Source organism: Syngnathus acus, unplaced genomic scaffold, assembly GCF_901709675.1.
Source record: "Syngnathus acus unplaced genomic scaffold, fSynAcu1.2, whole genome shotgun sequence".
In the NCBI taxonomy this organism is placed as follows: domain Eukaryota; kingdom Metazoa; phylum Chordata; class Actinopteri; order Syngnathiformes; family Syngnathidae; genus Syngnathus; species Syngnathus acus.
Window position 1 is genome coordinate 81,084 of NW_023590233.1, and position 10,726 is coordinate 91,809.

The 10,726-nt window shown below is 39.8% G+C and overlaps 1 pseudogene; it reads right to left on the reverse strand.

Moving 5' to 3' along the window:
* The window catches only part of LOC119119051, an 87,900-nt pseudogene extending 78,654 nt beyond the window's left edge, over nt 1-9,246 (reverse strand).
* Between the last annotated feature and the right edge of the window lie 1,480 nt (nt 9,247-10,726).

The following is a 10,726-nucleotide window of genomic DNA, read 5'->3' on the forward strand; positions in this document are numbered from 1 at the left end:
TAAGTAAGATACAGCACATGATAAATGTATTACCAGATAATTATTAACAATGCACATCTTTTTTCGGTTCATAAGAAGACACATAGGCTCATGATGGCACTGCAATGGAGGAAACTCACACAACACACCCATCTGAAGAGGCATGTGACGATGAGCTCCATGCTTCAGGTGTGTGTTTTCTGCATAATTATTATAAATAACACCTAATTATTATAAGTAATTAGGTGTGTGTTTTCTGCATAATTATAAACCTGAGCCCTAAAACAATGTTTGTGTTTTTGTGTCATTTTAGAATATGTTCCTGTCTCAAAAAAAAAAAAAGCAATGGAGGACCTGTTTGGGGACACATACACCACTGCGAGCAGCAACTTCATGAAAACATCCAAGCAGCTGGCAGAGATGGAAGTAAATAGATACAAAGAGACTGAATTATTAACACTCAAAGGTAATCTGTTAGAATGGTGGGGAAGTCATGAAATGGAGTTTCCCCTCCTTGCAAATCTAGCCAAAACCGATCTCTGTATTCCTGCGACAAGCATGCCCTCCGAGCGTGTATTTAGCACTAGGGGTGTAAATCGCGGGTTTTGTCACGAACGTAGTGTTTTGACACCTGAGCATGTCGATCAGTTGATTTTCTTGAAGAAGAACCTAACAAAGAACGCACTATCACAAATTTCAATGCACTAAACAAACATGTGACAAACTACTTTTGATTTTGCACTACATGTTGTATTATTGGCCATATTGAACAGTTCAAAGAGTAGAAACCGTGTAATGTTAAAATTCTATATAAAGAGTTATAAATTAAGTTATTTTTGTTTTATAGAAGAGTTAAATAACAACATACATATTTTATTTATGTATAGTTCTCTGGTATTGCAAGAGAATGCATTTGGATTAGAACATATGGTCAAGGTGTAATGTTTACTACATTCATTATAAAGAACTTATTTTTGTTTTGTAATTAAATAGTTCAGTAATGCACTTTAAAGTTAATGGTATTACAAAAAAAGAAATATTCAATTTTCTTTACTTATATGAGAAAAAATATAGGAATTTGATAAAGTTCAGTGTTAAAATAAGCACTTTATATACTACAATACTCTTGTAATTTCCTAAATAAAGAGTTTGCAGTACCTTGTTGATTTTGCATATGAATTGTTATAAATCAGGATATTGTTCTATATCGATCGTAGAGCACTATATCGTGATGTATCGTGAATGAATCACAGCAGGCTTTAAGATATCGGCAAATATCGTATCGTGGTTCTTTGTATCGATATGATATCGTATCGTGACAAAACCCGCGATTTACACCCCTAGTAAGTACCGTATTTTTCGGACTAAAGGTCACTTCGAAATATAGGTCGCATTAGCCATAAAATGCACAATAACATGAAAAAAAACATATATAAGTCGCTCCGGAGTATAAGTCGCATTTTGGGGGAAATGTATTCGACAAAATCCAACACCAAGAACAGACATGAACGAGCAACAGGCTAAACGATAGGTATGCTAACGTGACATAAACACAAAGGAAGAGCTGAGAACGGGCCTGACGTAACATTCAGAGTTATTCAAATAATTATTACATAAATAACACGTTTCTAAAACTATCCGTGTCACTACAATTCATTAAATCCATCGATCAAGTCAAGTCAAGTTTATTTGTATAGCCCTAAATCGCAAGCAGTCTCAAAGGGATCGCCCTTTATGTCAACAATGCAGGCCGGGTGCGCGCCGCTGATGGCGGTTGCACTTCAAAATATTCCACAGGCCCATATAACGATATATAAATTATACATCAAATAACTATTATATAAGCAATAATATTATCAAACCATCTGTGTCACTCCAAATCATTAAATCCATCGATCGTCCTTTATGTCAACAATGCCGGCCGGGTGCGCGCCTCTGACGGTGCTTGCACTTCAAAATATTCCACAGGCCCATATAACGATATATAAATTATATATCAAATAACTATGATATAAGCAATAATATTATCAAACCATCTGTGTCACTCCAAATCATTAAATCCATCGATCAAATTCCTCGTCCTTTGTCAACAACGCCGCGCGTACGCCCTGACGTCAGCCTCGTCGTTATTCCACAGATCTAGTATATAACTATATTGTAGCGTTAACAAAGTACAAGGAAAGACGTGGGTTTGGTAAACGGCTCTTTATTTACCAAAACAAGAGTTCAACGAGCCAACAACTACTGAACTGTAACGATAAAAACATATACAAGTTGCTACACGAAATAAAATATATCAAATAACTAACAAATAGTTCACCGCCACACGGCCCCAAGCACCGGCGTCGACTTCCAGGCGTGTGGCGGCATCGACTTTCATCCCCGGAGGTTGCACCTCCAGCCATGGAGGTGCAAGAGAGCTCCATAGAATAGGACCGCGCGTGTGTAAAAGCCATGTCCGAGCCCCATCCACCGTCCCCGGACAGCCACCCGGCTGAGCGCCGGCCCCCGACTTCCATCCACGGAGGTGAAAGAGAGCTCCGTAGAGTAGCCATAATTGTTTTTCAAACCTTCTGTGTCACTCCAAATCATTAAATCCTTCAAACTCTTCGTCCTCCGTGTCACTTACAAACAAAGCCGCTAATGATGCCGGTAGTACGTGGGGCCCTTCGTCATCCTGTGATTGAATCTTTGTCCTTTATGTAAACAACCGCCGCGCCGCTACGCTGACCTCACTTGAAATTCAAATTACAGTAATCCCTTGCTACATCGCGGTTCATTTATCACGGTTTCACTTTTTTATTTTTTTTATTTTGAAAATTAGTGAAAAAATTCACATATAAGTCGCCCCCCCCACCCAAATTATGACAAAAAACGCGACTTATAGTCCGAAAAATACGGTAGAGATGTCCATGCAAATTTTGGTGCTAATTGATAGCTGTTTTTGGACATTTTAAGCGACAATCCGTACAATTATTTCCAATGGGGAAATTGTGATTGCTTCCTTCCATGACATTGTCAACCAAGACGTTTCATTATTTCTCCAAAATGAATGGATAAAATAGAAAATGCTAACTTTTTTCATTTTCCTGATTAAAAAAATAGCTAGTTAGTGAAAGATGAACCATCCTCTCTTTACTCTCCCTTTAATACGTTTTCCGACTGAGTGAGTGGTCATTGAATGCACCCGAGGTCTCCTGCAGAATTAAGATTAAAGATTAAAGTCCCAATGATCGTCACACACACACTTGGGTGTGGTGAAATTTGTCCTCTGCATTTAACCCATCCCCGTGTGATTTTAATCCATCCCCTGGGGGAGAGGGGAGCAGTGAGCAGCAGCGGTGCCGCGCTCGGGAATCAGTTGGTGATCTAACCCCCCAATTCCAACCCTTAATGCTGAGTGCCAAGCAGGGAGGCAATGGGTCCCATTTTTATAGTCTTTGGTATGACCCGGCCGGGGTTTGAACCCACAACCTTCCAGTCTCAGGGCGGACACTCTACCACTAGGCCGCTGAACTGGTATGAGAAATGAGAGTAAGAAATAAAAAAAGAATATAGAAGAAAATAAACCTAAAGATAGAAATTTCCAAACCCAAAGTGTCAGATTGTAAGATCTGGATTCACACAAATGTATCATGCCCCGAGAAGGAGAAATCAGTTCCTATTTGAGAGAGAGAGAGGAACTGGAACAATTTCTGAGTACAAATGTCCATGGAGATAAGATCGAAACGATAGAAGTTCATTCAGATTTAATCGAACAAGTTCTATGGATGCTTTATGCGGCACTTATAGATAATAGACATCTGACACAGGGTGGCACGCTTGGTGTGAGAACTAATGAAGTGCTATTTCACTGATTCTGTTTTGTTGTTTGTGTATTTAGTTATTTATTTAGTTATTTAGTGATTTATTTTTCTGTTTGGAGACCTGTGGGAGTCATCACGGTTCTGTTAAGGATAGGCTCTATGGTCAGGTGTGGGTTTGTTTTCAGTGTTATTTGTTACTTATTTTAGCTGATTGTGCCCCGATAGGTAGATAATCTTACGTATTATTGTTGTTGTTTTTATTAATACTGGTAGTAGTATTATTATTATTGACTAATGTTGGAACATGAAAGCGATTATTCTATTTAATGACTGGAGGAACTGAAAATGCTACCTCCATAATTTCATATCTTGATTTTAATAATAAACATTTTAATATTTTGGTAAAAGGACAAATGAAAGCGAGTATGATTTTCACCTAGAAACAAACTTTTTCCATAACATGTACGGTGAATGTACGTATGTACGTATATACCAAATGACAATTAAATGTTGAGATTAAAATGGTAGATATGTTTTCAATTATACATATAAATAGTAGAAATTTAATTGTAAAGGGTCACTTGTTTTCTGATCACACTGAAGACTAAGTTTAGGGTTTTAGCTGTTTCAGAAACCTGTTTGAATGATGAAAAAGTACATGATTATGAATTGCAAGGTTATCATATGTAAGGGGAGGAGGCATGGTTTTATATGTTGAGGAGAGCCTACAATGAAAGTAAGGGAAGAACTACATGGTTTACAGATGAAACTAACACAATTATGCAGGAAGCTTGAGCGCAATTAGCATGCAACTAAACTTGAGCTCTTCCGTCAGGCATGGTGTGACAGCCTGCAGAAAGACAAGCAGCATTTTTGCAAAAATTATTTCTATATATTTATTATTATTTTTCTAGATTTCACCGTCTCAATAAATACAACCCTAAACACTTATTTGATAATGTGGCTAGTATCATGTGGGGTGGGATGTATTTGAATGAACTAGGAGTTCTTTTTTGAAGATGACTTTTTTTTGTTGGCTGAATGCGATGCGCGATTGACAACAAACAAGAAGAAAGGTGTGATTTCAAGTTTTATTTCGACGGAGATTTTCTTCAAAAATTATTGTACCCATGCATAATGCGCACCCCAGATTTTAGGACAATAAATTAGTTAAATTTTGCGCATTATGCATGGAAAAACACGGTAAGTAATGTGGTAATGATCACGTAATAATGTGTTAATAATTTCACATATAAATCGCTCCGGATTATAAATCGCACCCGGCCAAACTATGAAAAAAAAATGCGACAGATGCGTCTAGAAAATACGGTATATTTTATTTATTTGAACAATCTTAACAGAAGTGTATTTTGATTTTTGTTAAACCTCTGACTAGCTTAAGAACAGTTTCACTTATGACGAAGTAGAATGATCATAATACAAATGTATATTTTAGTAGTCTTAGTTACCGTATTTTCCGCCCTAAAAGGCGCACCGGGTTATAAGGTGCACCTTCAATGAACGGCCCATTTTAAAACTTTGTCCATATATAAGGCGCACCGGATTATAAGGCGCATAAAATAGAAGCTATACTGCATCAAACTGAGGTTAACTAGGGTTGCGGTATGCATCCACTAGCCAATAACCAACGAGCCCTCTGTAAACAATCGCGTTTCTCAAACGATCTCCTATAAAATGATCAGAACTGACTAAAGTTCGATCTAACGCATTGGTACTACTTACCTATGTTTCCCTTCCATATCGATCCGTAGATTTACTCGAAACATTAACAGAGCAGCCTATTTTGACATGAAATAGCCTGGTACGTATAGCAGCTATCGCTATCGCAATAGCATTAGCCATCCGCAAAGTCTCACGAGCCTCAGCTCGCAATCTCCCATGAGCCTCAGCAAAGTGTAAACAATCGCGTTTCTCAAACGATCTCCTATAAAATGATCGGAACTGACTAAAGTTCGATCTAACGCATTGGTACTACTTACCTATGTTTCCCTTCCATATCGATCCATAGATTTACTCGAAACATTAACAGAGCAGCCTATTTTGACATGAAATAGCCTGGTACGTATAGCAGCTATCGCAATAGCATTAGCCATCCGCAAAGTCTCACGAGCCTCAGCTCGCAATCTCCCATGAGCCTCAGCAAAGTGTAAACAATCGCGTTTCTCAAACAATCTCCTATAAAATGATCGGAACTGACTAAAGTTCGATCTAACGCATTGGTACTACTTACCTATGTTTCCCTTCCATATCGATCCGTAGATTTACTCGAAACATTAACAGAGCAGCCTATTTTGACATGAAATAGCCTGGTACGTATAGCAGCTATCGCAATAGCATTAGCCATCCGCAAAGTCTCACGAGCCTCAGCTCGCAATCTCCCATGAGCCTCAGCAAAGTGTAAACAATTGCGTTTCTCAAACGATCTCCTATAAAATGATCGGAACTGACTAAAGTTCGATCTAACGCATTGGTACTACTTACCTATGTTTCCCTTCCATATCGATCCGTAGATTTACTCGAAACATTAACAGAGCAGCCTATTTTGACATGAAATAGCCTCGCGGGTACAACAGCTATTCGGTGACGCCCCCTGACTACAGTTGTCGTAATGCTGGGAAGCGATGCGACCTTGTAATTTACTAGTCGTACTAAAACGTACTGAAACATTTTGGCAGAGCACTGTGTACAACCAGTATGGATCAACAAATTCATCAGTTGATCCATATATAAGGCGCACTGGCCTATAAGGCGCACTGTCGGCTTTTGAGAAAATTTTAGGTTTTTAGGTGCGCCTTTTAGGGCGGAAAATACGGTAATTGAGGTTAATTAGAAGTACCTTATTATTGAGGACTGGTCTGAAGATATGTTATAAAACAGCCGTTCCCAACCTTTTTAGCTCCACGGACCGGATTACTGTCAGACAATATTTTCACGGACCGGTGTTTGATGACGTCACGATTTTTGCGAACTTCTAAAACAATTCTAGAAAATCAAATGTCGAAAGCAGTAATAAATCAATTAATCACAGATTGCACACTGTTTATGGAAGTTTTCTTTGCAAAAATTGGCCGTGTATGAGCCTCGTTTACAGTGTGTTTAGCGGTGTTTTATTTTGAAGACTAAGAAGAGAAAACCTGGCATCTGAAACTAAATTGCCGTTCAAAACCATTCAATGGCTCCAAAATGTGGGCACTCACAAAAATGTCCATGGAGCAAAAATGCGCTACATTCAGTTCACATTTGTCCAAAATATGAACGAGTTCATAAACTTTCATTCATTGAATGCGTTAAGGTATAACACTTGCTTGTTAAATATGGCCTGGATCTCCACTCTTACATTCTTCTAAACATTCTTACAACTTCATTGATTACATGTATTGCCGCACGCAATGCACTATGTGAACCAAGTGGCTTGATCATGACACAACTGTGCAGTGTCAGTGCTCTGTTCATCGGCATCACAAAAACAAAGGAAAAAAAAGCTACTTTTAATATCCATCCATTTTCTATACCGCTTGTCCCCACGGAGGTCGCAGGTGTGCTGGGGCCTATCCCAGCAGTCAGTCACCAGGCACTAGGAGGGAGACACGCTGAACCGGTTGCCCACCAATTGCAGGGCACACAGAGACGAACAACCATCCGCATTCGCACTCACACCCACACCTAGGGGCAATTTGGAGTGCTCAATCGGCCTACCAAGCATGTTTTTGGGATGTGGGAGAAAACCGGAGTGCCCCAAGAAAACCCACGCGGGCACAGGGAGAACATGCAAACTCCACACAGGGAGGACCGGAGGTGGAATCGAACCCGCACCCTCCTAACTTTGAGCCAGACGTGGTAACCAGTATTCCACCCTGCCTACCCTACTTTTAATAGACTGAATGAAATTAATAATGAATTTAATAATTGAAATTAATAATTAATTATTATATTCATACTCATTCTCCAGCAGAATTGGCAACAGGAATGTCACCCATTTAAAGCCAAATTAATTTGTTTTCTGATTTGCCCACTGATGAGCATTTTTATTCCATTTGGTAATTTGTTTTCATTCTAAATGGAAAGCTCAACGTAAACCTAACTAGTGATGATCAAAATTACTAATGTTATTGGCTACTTGGTATCAGTGAGTAATCAAGAGTTCATGACTTATACTCGTATCGGTCAGAAATAACGTATTATGTTTTTTATTTATTTTTTTCTTCGTGGGACCGGGATCATCGGTCGAGGCCGGTGTAACTCTACGACGGCTTCCTGCTTATCCGGCCAGTGATGACCGGGTCCCTCGCCTTGGCCTTGCAGCCGCGACCCCTGTGGGGAGTCCGCTCCCTCGTCGGAACCAACGACTTTCGCCATGCTAGCCCCGTGGTGACCATCTGCACGTGCACCCGACTGGGTGCCCAGGACGCTGCTCACACGCTTGCCTGCTTTGTGATGTTTTTCACCGATTCACGACCACGGTCCATTGGGCGCCTTACACCTGTCTATGGACCCCGTGGAGGCTATTTTGTGTGTTTTGGGGTGTTCTCTTGTATTGAGGGGTGCTGGTTGGCCGCTGTTACTTTTTTTCCTTTGTCTTTTAGCTTTGTTTTTGCTTTGATGGCTTTTATCTTGTGCACTTTCTGACTTTCTTTGTGGCGCCGTTGTGTGGCAGCCTTATGAGAGCCTATTGAGTTGCGCTCATGCCATCTGTGTGTCTTTTGTATACCCTCTCGTGGTATGGATACTGCTGGGGCCTGAATTTCCCCACCCCTGGGGATCAATAAATATTCAATCAATCAATTATCTAACATTCGTAGCATAGAATTACGTGTTGTGTGAGGAAATAGCTTGTCTTTGCTGCTCCCCCGAACTTCAATCTCCAATATCAGCAAGATGCAGCATGCACTTTGGAATTCACCCAAATTAAGAACTACTCCACATACACAACACTCAAATCTTAACAGTAACACACACACACACATTATACATATATATATACATACATACATACATACATACATACATACATACATACATACAGCTTACATTTATAAAGATACATTTATACACACGCATATGCAAACACACACAAACGCAAACATGAGTGTCATTCTACTCTGACTGTCGTCTAACGTGTCTTCGTTAGCTGTTTTTATTCATGACCATAAGACAACATAAGTGTGTGTATTGTTGCGTGCGCGCGCGCGCGTGTGTGTGTGTGTCACCCAAGGGTGCTGATGAAGCCATTAACGGTGCCCTCGGCGTACAGGGACACCAGGTCTCCAATGTGTAAGAAACTGGACGCTGAGTCCGACATGTTAGCTATGCAGTTGAATCACGAAGTTGTAGTGAGCACAAATTCGCCGGTGCCCCCCGCTTCCTCAGACCACCACCTCGCTCATGCTTCACTTGGTAATAGCTGGAGGTCGCTGTACTTAGCAACACATCTGCCAGTCCGCTCCTACAAAGCAGGAAATGAGTGAAGGTGTGCTCTCGAGGGACACGCCCCCTGCTTCAAACAGCGCGTGATCTGACTCCCCAGAGAGCAAAAGATATTAAATCAACGTAGAATTAGGGTTGAGAAGGTTAATTTTTGGTTATGGTTAAAGATGGGTCGGTCATTCATAGTTGATTCAACATTTGTCACTGTTGAAGTTTGTGTTCAAAAGACACCACTGAAGAATCTATGTTGTATTTTGGTTGGTTTAAAACGTTTGAAAGGTCAATGTTTATAATGTTGAATCTAAGTTTGTCCTTCTCGGCTCGGTGGGTCCAAGGTGGTGCTGACAGGATAACCAGAACCACTGGCCAGTCCTGACCAAGGCGTGCAGTTATCCTGACGGTGATATAGATAGATAGATAGATAGATAGATAGATAGATAGATAGATAGATAGATAGATAGATAGATAGATAGATATAGATAGATAGATAGATAGATAGATAGATAGATAGATAGATATGTAAATGGCGGCATCCACAAGACGAACTCACAAGTGAATACATCACAATAGAAAAGTGGGAACGTGAAATATTGTTTCCGTAAGTTGCAGTTTTGTTCTTCAACTTCATTCTGAACGCTATGTAGAACGCATGTAACAGAAGGCATATATGTCAAACTAATCGTGTGCTTTTGAATGCTCGGATGTTTCTTGTGTGAAAGAAGAGAAAAATATAATATTCTTATCAGACATGGAAAACAAACCTGCATATTTAACTTCGGTGCTCGGTACTTACTGTAAAGCACATAACAATAATCAAACGTTATTATAATTGAACTTTACCTATTCATTAATACAAAATATAGAAACAGTGACACCTAGTGACCTAAATCTATCACTGTGATTGTGATTATGATTAATATAGTTGTCATTACTAGAGGAAAAAGAGGAAAGTCTGATGCTTTGTATTCACGTCTACAGTAAGTTTGATAGAGCCAGATTGCAACTAAGACCAACCAAAGGAGGACAACCAACGTCAAAGAAAGTGGTAGGTCTGTTAAAATTCCCTCGAGTGGTGACTTCAAAGAAAGGAGATGTAGCCCAGTACCTAAAGGGATACATACAAGAACTTAGTCAAGAAAAGCTTGGACAGTTTTTGAAGTACTACTGCACAGGCTCTGATTTCTCAGTCTCTCTGTTTAATTCACAGTGCTGACGTGTCACTAGAAGACCCATCCTTCCCATAGTACATGTGGGAAACTGTTGAAGCTGTCTGACAGCTATAACCATTACCCATACTTCCACAGTGAATTTAATTCCATTCTTGAAAACACCATCTAGATAATGGATACTGTTTAGGTTAGTCATAGTGTCAAGAATTGTTTAACCACCACTCTATTAAATTGTGTTCATGAACATTTTGGCTGAGTTTCAACCACATTTTTGCATTTCTGGAAGTTGTAACTTCCTTCTTACCTGCACTTGTTATTGTTGAGGCC